The 12,724-nt window shown below is 45.5% G+C and overlaps 1 long non-coding RNA gene across 4 annotated transcripts; it reads right to left on the reverse strand.

Annotated features, from left to right (window-relative positions):
* Nucleotides 1-7,103: 7,103 nt before the first annotated feature.
* LOC123144107 (uncharacterized) lies at nt 7,104-10,786 on the reverse strand. 4 transcript variants are annotated; one of them, XR_006471273.1, is made up of 4 exons: nt 9,900-10,786; nt 8,684-9,747; nt 8,148-8,200; nt 7,104-7,584 (listed from the first exon to the last, which is right to left on the reverse strand). It is a non-coding gene; the product is annotated as an uncharacterized lncRNA (long non-coding RNA). The 4 variants fall into 4 exon arrangements; XR_006471272.1 differs by having other exon boundaries at nt 8,684-9,035; nt 9,639-10,786; XR_006471271.1 differs by having other exon boundaries at nt 8,684-8,800; nt 8,909-10,786.
* Nucleotides 10,787-12,724: the final 1,938 nt, after the last annotated feature.

Here is a 12,724-nt window from a genome sequence, read left to right on the forward strand (position 1 = left end):
GCCCGTTTGATAGAGGGTCAATGCTCGAAAGACATAATGTTCGAGTGATGCGTATAATGGTTGTAACAAACAACTTTATAGTTAATCTATTTTTATGTTTTGCTCGAGAGCTTGTGTTCCTCCTGTGCGGCCGTTTTAATGTAATCTGAAAGTTTTCCAGTCGCCGGCTTCAGCCCCCTCGTAGGAAGTACGGGGGTGTTCGACAAAGCATTTAATCACTCTTTATCCAACGTCTTGGTCCGTGAAGGAGGTGATAATGCGGCGAACCAGGCAATCGGACTATAGGGCGTTAACACTTTCACTTAGCCAAAGGAGTTTTATGATGGGGTTACGACATAGCCCCTGGTATGTATACGGCGCATTATAATATGGTGCCTTACATATGTTGATCTGAAAAAGATCCCTCGTGTGACACGGAGAATCACTAAAGATTCGAAAAATTCGTCAAGTGGTTGACCAGCTCTCGCCGCATCATGACAGTCAGTTTTCGGCTTTCTCTACGGAGGTGCTCATCCGGTCTAGGCCAGGGCACAATCGCAGTAGTTCTCCCTTTACTACCCTAGCCGATAGAACGGAATGTAGGGTAGCAAGCACAGGAGCCGGGCAACCCAACTATTGACCCAAGACAATGATTCGGAGCTGATGCATATAAGACCAAACTTGCGACGCCGAAGTGCGCTTTAGAGTTGTTCGGACTTTTACTGGCAACTCATTTGTTCCCATACCGAGCCCCTGGAAAGTTATGCCGAGGTTCATCTGTAAAGTAGCCATTAAGGCCGTACTCATTGTTGAAAGAGTATGGAAGATTAGTTCAGATAAAAGTTTACTGGGAGTAGAGCAATATGCCAATGATAAATTCATATAAAAAACCAGGAACCCAGCTATTTGACATACTTGGGGTCGGGAATGGAGGAAACAAGGCATAGTACAGGCTCGAAATAAAGAGTGCGGTCTTCAAAAAGTTGTTTTGGACCTCCTGTCGCACGTCTGCGCTGCCTGCCCTCGGGGAGTTTAATCCTTAATGGAAGTAACCCCTTTAGGTGAGTGTACGGATCCGAACTCCGAGAGAGTCCGTTGTGGATACTGTCTTTCTCGTCACCTGTTTTTATGAGATAATAGTGAAAAAAGAAAAAGGAAACCAGATAAGAAACGTTACGGGAGTGCTTGCAGGGCTGTCTGTATTGTGCTTCTGCCGAGGCCCATGGTATCTTGAGTGCGTAGTGATGCACGCGCGGTGTAAATCTTGCTGGTACATGAGGTGGGTGGCGGAAGCCGAACTGCTATTTCCGTTCCGGGAGTGGTCGAACTTCGGAGGGAAACTGTTTCTGGCCCCTGGTGTCTGGCTGCTGAGCCGGTCCGTCGTCTTTATCGCTTGGTGGCCTCCTCCCCTTGTGTTCGGCGTTGAGCTTGCCTGCCTGCTTGAAGACCCAACAATTTCTGTTGGTATGACTAGCTGGCTTATCAGGGTGGCTGTGGATCTGGCAAGGTCGGTCCAATATCCTGTCAAGGGTGGATGGTCCGTCTTTGTTTGCCTTTAGTGGCTTCTTCCGTTGACCGGGGTTTGGATTGTTAAATCTGGCGTTGACCGCTATGTCACGTGATCTTTCATTGTCATTGTGACTGTTTTGTTCGGTCGTCGTGGCTTGCCGTTGCCATCTCGGATTTCGGAAGTGCCCGGGTCGCTGGCGTTGTTGCTTTTACGAGCGAGCTAGTTGTCTTCTCCCGCACAAAAGCGAGTTATTAGAGTAGTGAGGGCTATCATGGATTTGGGTCCTTCCTGGCCGAGGTGACGTGCTAGCCATTCATCTCGGACGCTATGTTTGAAGGCCGCGAGGGCTTCCGCGTCCGGACAGTCGACGATTTGGTTCTTTTTGACTAAGAACCTGGTCCAGAGCTCCCTGGCTGACTCGTCGGTCTGCTGGACAATATGACTTAAGTCATCGGCATCTGGCGGCCGGACATATGTTCCTTGGAAGTTGTTTCGAAAGGCGTCTTCCAAATCTTCCCAGTTGCCAATAGAATTTTCTGGCAAACTGTTTAGCCAGTACCGAGCTGGCCCTTTAAGCTTGAGCAGTAGGTATTTAATGGCATGAAGGTCATCTCCACGAGCCATGTGAATATGGAGGAGGTAATCCTCAATCCATACCGCGGGATCTGTTGTTCCATCGTATGATTCGATGTTAATGGGTTTGAACCCGTCTGGAAATTCATGCTCCATTACCCCGTCAGTGAAGCAGAGAGGGTGTGCGGCTCCTCTATGTTGGGCCACACTATGAAGCACCTCCGGCGGACTCCGTTTACGTTGTTTGGACCGGGCGTGGTCGGCTCTGTTGTGTCCAAATAGGTAACCATCATCACCGGTCGGGGTATGTCCCCGCGATCTGTATATCAATTTTGTGTGTCCTGTTCTACCCTTCAGGTCTTGTTGGATGTCGTGAGTATTCCCCCGAGCTGTTTTGTTCTTGTTTTGACGGCCGGGTGGTTTGGTATGGTGCTCTGCTTGGGCTGCTGCTTCATCCGGACCGAACTATGGTCGGCATACCGCATTATTCGATGGTGGTGTGGGCTCCAACGCCTTGCCATCGTATTGAGGGAGCCACCTACTCTTGGGGTGGCTTTTGTCTGGGCCGTTAAGGCCGTATTCTTCGGCGGCTAAGACCTCGGTCCATCAGTCATTGAGCGAATCTTGGCTCGCTTGAAGTTGCATCTGCTTCTTCCTTAGGCTCCTTGAAGTGGCTATGAGCCGGCGTTTAAAGCGCTCCTGTTCGAGAGGTTCCTTAGGCACGATAAAATCCTCGTTGCCGAGGATCTCCTCTTCCTCGGAGAGTGGGAGATAATTGCTATCCTCCGAGTCTCCATATGTGGCCTGTTCATCAGGGCTGTCTTGCCCGCCTTCCTGTTCCTCCTGTTCGGATCGTACCTCAACAGGGTCTTCATTATCCGGAGTGTTATCTTCTCTGGGGCTAGTATTGTTTTCTCTTGAGCGACGTGACTTCGAGCGGCGCAGAGCGCGCCGGTGTTCAGACTGTGTACCAGGAGGTTTATTCTCAACTGGATCCTCCTTGTCATCGTCGAGAGCGTCGTTGGGTGTGTCTACCATACACACATCGTACCAAGAAGTGGTCGTCCCGCGTCTAGCGGGTAGTGGGTTCTGGCCTTGCCCCTCATCGTCATCCATACCGTCGATGTCTTCGGAGCCGGGGTCAAGCGTGTTGGTTGGGTCTTCGACAGTTGCTATGAAGTGGGTGGCTGGTGGGAAGCAAAATTCTCTACCATCCGCCGCAAGTTCGAACCGAACATAGTTCGGCGGCGAGTTGCCTGCCAGGGATAGGTTTTTTAGTGAGTTTAGTACATCGCCCATGGGCGAGTGTTGGAAGACGTTTGCGGCGCTGAACTTGAAGATCGATAACCGATCGAGTTCGGTATCCGTGGACTCGCAGGGTTCGGAACTCGTCGCCGGAGGCGAGTCCGGGGTTCCGTTGATGCAGATATCATATGAAGTAAAATCCGTGTGTGGCTCCAACGCCGCGGGATCAGCAGCCTCCGTGATGGGGCTAAGCTTCCCATCTTCGGATGACTCGATCTGCTCCAGATCTAAGGACGGAGTTGTTGCAGGAACTATCTCCTGGATGGGGCCCGATGACAGGTTTAGGCCATGCTCATCGGGGCGAAGGGGAGCGGTGACCGCGGTCTCGAATCCGTCGAAGATCAAGTCTCCACGGATATCCGCAACGTAGTTCAAACTTCCGAATCTGACCTGATGGCCAGGGGCGTAGCTATCGATCTGCTCCAGGTGGCCGAGCGAGTTGGCCCGCAGTGCGAAGCCGCCGAGTACGAAGATCTGTCCGGGGAGGAAGGTTTCTCCCTGGACAACGTCATTACTGATGATCGAAGGGGCCATCGAGCCCTTTGCCGACGGCACAGTGGAACTCTCAATGAAAGCACCAATGTCGGTGTCAAAACCGGCGGATCTCGGGTAGGGGGTCCCGAACTGTGCATCTAGGATCGATGGTAACAGGAGACGGGGGACACGATGTTTACCCAGGTTCGGGCCCTCTCTATGGAGGTAATACCCTACTTCCTGCTTGATTGATCTTGATGAATATGAGTGTTACAAGAGTTGATCTACCACGAGATCGTAATGGCTAAACCCTAGAAGTCTAGCCTATGTGAATATGGTAATGAGTATCCCCTTTTCCGGACTACGCTCTCCGGTTTATATAGACACCGGAGAGATCTAGGGTTACATGGAGTCGGTTACATAAGAAGCAATCTACATAGTCGGTTGCCAAGCTTGCCTTCCACGCCAAGTAGAGTCCAATCCGGACACGGGTATAGTCTTCGGCCTTCATGTCTTCACAGCCCATCAGTCCGGCCCAATGGATAATAGGCCGGACGCCCGAGGACCCCTTAGTCCAGGACTCCCTCAGGGAGCACACGACACGCATGAACGACCTCTTGCTCTGTGTGGGGACCTCTGCGATTTTCAACACATGCACCACATCAATGGTGTGCATTGGGTCAGGTATTCAACACATAGCATGCACTCCATCAATATGTTCGGGGACACACGCATGCAATAATGGTTGTCTTTGGACACACTCTCACTCGCTTGGTTATGGGCGGCAAGCCTATATATATTCGTGGGCCTGCGTGGACGTCCATCATTTCGACCAATGACGAGAAAGGTTACCAGGGTGGATATATTCTTCTTCTTTGCTTCGAGTTATCGTATAGTAGGTCGACCCATTCCAAGCCTAATTAAGTTCGAGCGCATGCTACGCGTCGTGAACCCTCGCTCGGTGTGGGGATTTTACGGTTCCAAAGCATGGTGCCACATCAAATTTGCGCATTGGATATTCAAACACCACACACACCACTTCCATATACATACTTGGGCCACATGCACATAGTGGGTTTGTCTTCATACAATACTCCCTCGCGAGGTTATCGGCGACAAGCTAGCCCATTTTGCGGGGCCGTGTGGACATCCATCACTTTGACCAACAACGAGCGGGGAGAGGTTGTACGACCAAGTTGGATTCTGCTTGGTCCGTGTTACAATACGTCTTGGTGAGATGCCCACCCCCCGACGTGTGTGTGGGGCGGGGGCTACTTCGCGCTACCTGCAACCTCCGTGGGGTCGGGGAAGACCGGTTAATTTGCGAGGCACACGTGCCACATCAAATTTTATGAATGGTAGTTAAATATCACACACCACACCATTTTCATACATATAGTAGGGCCACCCGCATGTGGTTCGTATGTGGTCTGACCCTTCTCGCGCCACAAGCACACATTTGTGGGTCGTCACACAGTCCACCTTTGTCGGGAAGCGAAAGGGGAAGTTTGAAAGCTCTTCTGTTTCGCGTAACAGAATAGTATTCTCTTACCCTACTTGAACTGATGGTTTCACGCGGTTGTACTGATGATTTTCATCTCGTCGAACTGATCGTCTTTTCATCGGAATGGGGCGTGTAATATATCGTTGGAAAGCTCTTGATATTTACATTACAAATATATAGAATTTTTTTAAAAAATCATCACGCTTTAAGAGCAGTTTTGAAAAAAAAAATATTTCAAAACCGAAAACGCGAATCGTATTTTGGACTCAATTTTCAAACGGTTTGTCGGAATTGAGCACATAAGATGGCGTTGGAAAGCTGGTAAAAATCCGCATCTTCCATATATCTATTGTTTTTTCAAATTATGTACAATTTAAAAGTAATTTGAAAAACGGTGAAATTCTGGGCGAAACGTATTTTCGCATTTTTTTGCAAACGGTTTGTCGGATTTATGCAAATGATACGGCGTTGGAAAGCTATGGAAAATGCGCAACCTTTTCATATAGAAATGTTTTTCTAATTTCTTACGGTTTAAAAACGAATTCGAATACGGTCAAATTTGATTTTGAATGCGATTTTTCTAAAAGTTTGTCGAAATGGGGCAAATAATATATCGTTGGATAGCTATCAAAAATGCAAAAGTTAGTCCTATTGAATGTTTTCTCAAATTCGCAATCGTTGATGAGTAATTTTGAATACCGTGAGACAAGTCGTGATGTTTTTCCGTAGAAAAACAGAGTACTTGTACTGAACTATGTATATGTTCGAACTGATTTATTTTTCACAGAGTAATTTTGAAAGGTTCCAAAAAGAGAGTACTTGAACGGATGTCTGTATGGATTTGTACTGAGCGTGTTTTCATAGACTAGACTTTACTCTGTTTTCTCGGTATGATTTTCCTCGTAACTTTTCAATGGTACACGATATCATAGTCTCCGAACTTTGCATGGTTTATATGTTGAACTAAATCATATTTTTTGAAAAGAAAATTTTCATGTGTTTATTTTTTTGAACTCCACTTTTTTGCAATGATGTGTTGGACTTCTCTCGTTTTACGACTTGAACTTTTATCATTTAAATTTCCGATGGGGTCTCTTTGTTTGAACTTTTATCATTTGAATTTCTGGAAACAAAGTACTCGAACTGATCTCCGTACGGATTTTGTGCTAAGCGCGTTTTCACAAATTGAACTTTCACTTTGTTTTTTGGGTAAGGTTTTCCTCGTAAAGTTTCAATAGTTTACAGTATCATCGCCCCTGTACTTGCATAGTTTATATCGTCAAACTGAATACTATTTTTTCAGAAAGAGAATGTTTAGTTTGTTTCTTTTTTTTGAACTCAACATTTTTTTACAACGATGTTCTGAACTTCTCTCATTATGACTTGTACTTTTACCATTTGAATTTTCATGGGGTTTCTTTTTTGCTTGAACTTTTACAATTTGATTTTTTCATTTCTTTTATTCCGAATGGACCATGTTTTTAACTCGTATTGATCAATATTTTTAATTCAAACCATTTTTCCTTTCATCTGACAAAATTGTTTCCACACATATAATACATGTACATGAATCATATTATCCATAGCACCGACCTCAGCAAAAAAAAAATTCATGTGTTTTCGTATTTGTACTAATCTATCTGTGTGTTTGTACTGAACTAAAATAAAAAAATTCCACAATAAATGTGTTGTGTTTTTTCTTTGGCTTTCTTTGAGCATATATTGCTCAGGTCCATAGACGAACTTTCTCAAATTCCATAGACGAACCAACAGCTATTTATTATCTAAACTTATATGCTAGTAATAATTGAACATTCCATACAATTTCTTGTCCGTCCGTGGACATCAACCAACATAGGCAGGAGAGAGCACTCGAACTAATAATTGTTTTTATCTGTACTGATCAATGTTTTAAATTCAAACCATTTTTTCCTTTCTTGTAGAAACATCAAACTATCATGTACACTTTCTTTTAAGAAGTACTCCCTCCGTTCGGAATTACTTGTCTCGGAAATGGATGTATCTAGAACTAAAATACGTCTAGATACATCCATTTCTGCGACAAGTAATTCCGAACGGAGGGAGTAGCAATCATATCATCATAGACAAAAGAACTTGCAGCTGCTTCTATGTGTACGGATTGCATGTTTTTGTTCTCCTCATTGCCTGCATCGTGTACTTCACCCTTAGCCTGCTTGGTATCCTTTGTGCTAGTTCAGTAGCCGCTCACCGTGCACACCTGCTCGATGGGAATTTACACAAACTGTTTGGAATTAGGAATTGAACTTTAGTAAAATTAGAAACTGAACTAAAAAAGAAATAGAAATTGAAGGAAAATAAAATAAGAAACTGACTGAACTAAAAATAAGAATGAACTGAACTAAAAATAAGAATGAACTGAACTAAAATTGGAAATTGAACTGAATAAAAATTAAGATGTTGTCGATGTAAGAAGGGCTTCTCTTTTGCAAGTAGCTTATGCGCCGTCGGCTAGCTTTGGTTGTACTCCTACCTGCTAAGCGTCTGTGTGGTTTACACCTACCTGCTAAGGATGACCAAACACTATATTTGTGAGTTCTAGAAATCGGGAGGAAATCATCTCATAAAAGAAAGAACCAGATATGTTGAGACTTGGTTTTCAGTTCACACCACTTAAGCTAGCCGTACTGAAGTACTTGTGTTCCTCTCACTCACATATACTACATGTTGATGCTTGCCATCTCGTTCGTTACATACTACATAGGCAGAGGCTACGCATACTGTGGTCAAATCAAATAATATAAGACTCTATATGTATCAGACCTGGCTGAGGATGCTGCCGGTCTTCTTGTCTTTGTCAGTGAAGAGTGAGTCCTCTGTAGCACGCACGCAACAAATTAAAATAAGAAATGAAACTAAACTGAACTAAAAATAAGCTACAAATTTCAATCAATTCGATATTCATCAGCTACAAATTAAAATAAGAGTCCTTGGTATGAGGAATCAGCTACAAATTTCAATCAATTCGATATTCATCAGTACCAGTATCTATTTTAGTTTGGTGTAGCTACCTGCCATGTGATTTTATTAGTACTAGCACGGCTGGAAAAGTCCAGAACTGTAGCAGCATGTCACTGAACTTGCATATTTTTTTTCTTTGAGCTTATTTAGGTGATATATCAAATTTCATAGGCATTTCGACAAGAACCTATAGAGCATCATTTTTTTACACAGAAGCAGCATGACATTGAATGATAGCAGCATCAACACAAGATTCTCCTCTTTTTTTGTACAGGATGCTTCAAAAAAAACAAGCACATAGGCGTAGCTAAAAGCACACAGATAGTAGTGTTACTTACAGGAAGATATTCCTCTTCTCTATGCCTTTTCCAAGTGCCTCAAGTTGTTCTCCCGTCGGTATAGGCGCGTACTGACGGCTCGGATCATAGTTCGTCTCTCCAAACATAGGAACATAACTACAGGGTAAACATGACTCGTATTAGGACTCGAGGATGCACATGATACTAGCAAAGAAAAAACATAGCATTGCATGTACTGGCGTGGAATGAAGTTGCTGGACAGACCGGTAAGGCCAATGTATTCATCCTACTACTATTTTCTGTCCTCCTAGCTGAAGGTAGTTGGTGTAGACCACCCCGACTGAAACCTTGTTCGCATTTCACCATCCATGACGTGGCTGCTACTCCTACACTGCCTCTGCCAATTTTTTGATTAATTCCCATTTGAAGAAACATGTTTTAACAATATTTTTCCCACCAAAAGTGTGAAGAAATGCTACCTAGTTTTCACATATATTTGCTAGAACAAGTTAAGAAGTACAAGTACACATGCACAGAATAAGACTTAGGTTTGCTAGCAAAATAATTAGTACACATAGCTCCCACTTGAGAAGTACAAGTGCAAACCGAGTCACCTGTGCCGGAGCTATCTAACATATTCCCAAACATGGTTCAAGCATGTTTTAGTGCAATAAAATAAGAGAATGGATCAAAAGCTGGAACCCAGAACTGTACTTACGTTGCGGTGAACAATATAGCCATCGTTATTGGGAACAAAAACATGGTGCTGTTTTGGAAAGAAAAAATGAGCAAAATAGGAGATATTATTATACATTGATTGTGTGTTGAATCTCTAGTTCCTGAACTTTTATGAACTAACAGCACACAACACATCACTCTGTCTATATGTCCCTGCAGAACTTCTGTTGGAGTATAACACGTTCTGACGCCAGCACACAATGTGTAAGGAGTAGCTCTATTCTTTTCCGTGTGAATGTTTAAGAGGAAAATCAACCTTGCGTTGCAGGAGAGAAGAGAAGTCTATGGGCGCGGGGAGACGATGGTGTCTGTTCGCCTCCGGCACCGACATCCAGCAGGGAGCCTCAAACAGTAAATTTGTTCACCTGCACAATAGTTGTTTTAAAAGTTTGTTTAGGTAAAAATACATGGTTCAGCATGAAGGATTTTTAGCTATGCTATCTTTTGTAGCTAACTCTCACAGGATTAAACAAAGTAGAGTAAGGCAGGGGATCAGCGAGAGGTAGGTGTTTTGTACTTGAACTGTCCATCGGAAGATGGAAATGATTGTACTAGCACAGGACAATTCGCATGTACACTAGTAGCACATATGCACTGATGTGTACACATTATTACTAGCACGGAGGATGATGCACTCGAACTGTCCAACAGAACACGTTCTTGAGAGAGAGAGAGACAGAGAAACTGTGGCATGGGAGGCTCGCCGGGAAGGGGAGGAGCTGGAGTGGGGCACGTCAGGGTAGCCAGAAGCGCCGCCGCTGCCGGAGGCTAACATCGTTGGATCCATTGGCGCCGCCGCTGCCGGATGACCGCGCAAGTGCTGCGAAGACAAGGGCCTGGGCAGAGGAGCCCGAGTTCAGCAGGAGTACGAGACAAGGAGACGCTCGCCACCAGCACGCAGGCGATCTGCGCGAGCGGCGCGCTGGGTGGCTGGGGCTGCGACCCGACGTGGCAGAGGTCGCGCCGACGATGGGATGGTGCGCGTCGGCTGCACGTCAGGGCAGGGCAGCGTGTCACACATCGAACCGCTGCGTCGTTGAACGGGCTCTGTTCGCGGTGGTGAACGGACTGGTTGGCGGCTCTGAACGTCCTGGGAGCTGATGCGGTGGAGGGGCTGGTCGCGGCGGCGGCGAGCTGGGGGAGGGGTGGCCGCGGCGGCGGCGAGCTGGGGGAGGGGTGGCCGCGGCGGCGCGCGCTGGGGGAGGGGGAGGCCGCGGCGGCGGCGAGCTGGGAGAGAGGGTTGCCGCGGCAGCGCGCGCTGGGGGACGGGGAGGCCGCGGCGGCGGCGAGCTGGGAGAGAGGGTGGCCGCGGCAGCGCGCGCTGGGGGACGGGGAGGCCGCGGCGGCGGCGCGCTGGGAGGAGAGGGAGGCGCATCGGGGTGGGGAATCGTTCGGGACGACGGGTCTGCCTCTACTCTCGGATCGCTCGTTATAGGGTGGAGGGTAACAGAATATTATTCTGTTATTATTATTATGGCTTTGTCACCTGGGGCATTGTCATCCTTCTGGTTCCGTCTGATCTCGCTTTGAGATCCGTGCAGTATTTTTTAGGTCTGCCATTGACTAGTTTTCCAGTTGTCTATTTACACTGAGACGAGTTCATCAGCACTAGGTAGTATCAAGATTGAATGTTGATATTATGTATACGCATGGATCTATTTTCAGGGAATCTGTTTTGAGTTCACGGAGAACTCCATTTAGGTATTATAACTTCTAATCACCAACCAACTTTTTTTACTATTGTAGAAAGTTAGTAATTATAATAATTTTATACTATTAGGAAATCTTTTTGGTTAAGTATCGATGATCTGACATTATGATGCCCCAAGTTTGACACATACTCTTCTGGAATCGTATTAGTGTGATTGTTAGCATGCTCATTAACTGAATCCCGATGGAGGAATGACGTTAGCATAGTGTTTGCACAGATCACGAGGCATGCAATGAACAGAGATTACATGGGGTGGCACTGTCACCCACAGGGGTGGCATAGTCACTAGGTGTTAAAAAATCCACACTAATATATATATAGGGTATATACTATAGTATTTAAGGAAAGACATCTAATACCTAGAATAAATCATAGAGTATCTGCAAAAAATCATAGGGTATATATATATGTGCCCAAATAAAAATCATAGTATTTAAGGGAAATCATAGGGTATATATACACGTACCCAAATGAAAAAAAATCATAGGGTATATATTTACGTACCCAAATATGAGTTTTTCGCTATTTTTTAACAATACTATAGTATTTAAGGAAAGAAGTTGTTTATGAGGGAATCAATAACATGCCATTTTCTGGAAACCAATCGACAATCAATGGCAGTGCATGCAAGTACAAAAGGAAAGTGAATTATTTGAAAGGTAGTATTGATTATTTGTAAGCAAAAAATGAATTAGCGGGTCGGATCCGAACTAGGTGCCCCAAACATTTTACCTATATATATGATGGACTCCTATAGGTTGTGTGTTACGGTAAGGTGAGATTTCAGACCTAGCTATTTGGGGGCATGCACTCGTAGCTAGGATTCCCTTACCGCCGACACGAAGTGGGGTTCGTAGGGGGATGGCTGACTAGCAATATTGTGCTTTTGTGCGACAGGTGCCACATCAAAATTGTGCATTGGGTATTCGAACATCAAACCACCGTTTTCATACATATATTTGTCCACATGCAAGTGTGTTCGTGTTCTGACCCTCTCCCGCATTATTCTTTTTGCCAAAATTATAAACAACACACGAGTTGGATGTAGAAACCGTCTGCGATTGGGTACGCAACAGACACGGTTTGGTCAGACTACCTGTGTGCCACGCCCGTGCCCTGCAGTCCCGTGTGCCACGCCCGTGCCCTGCAGTCCCTCACATCAGCACAGTAGATTGGGCGCCACGAGGCTTGCCTCCCGGTCTCAAAAATATCTACTGCCTCGTAATCTCGAAAATATCTACCGCGTGGAAGGTTTTAATGTTTGATAGTGTTAGATAATAATGAGAAATAAACGATACATGAGAGCACATGGATTTTTTACGTGGAAACCCTTGCGGGAGAAAACCACGGACGCACGAAGGCGCAATCACTATGATGGAGGAGTATTACAAGCACGAGACGACAGACCGTCTGAGGTGCGACTACATGGGGTATATATGAGGGCAATACATGAGAGTCCTTGGAGGACAAGTAAACGAGTTGTACTCGTACGCGTCGGTACCAACGCAAAGGCCCACACCGTATGTACTACGTCTAGTCCAATACGGTAGAAATTGGATCATAATTTAACAATCTCCACCTTGAGCCAAATTCCCTCCAGTAGTCGAAGAAAGCAAATAACTCCATCCAAA

The sequence above is a fragment of the Triticum aestivum genome, chromosome 6D, assembly GCF_018294505.1.
Source record: "Triticum aestivum cultivar Chinese Spring chromosome 6D, IWGSC CS RefSeq v2.1, whole genome shotgun sequence".
Taxonomy (NCBI): domain Eukaryota; kingdom Viridiplantae; phylum Streptophyta; class Magnoliopsida; order Poales; family Poaceae; genus Triticum; species Triticum aestivum.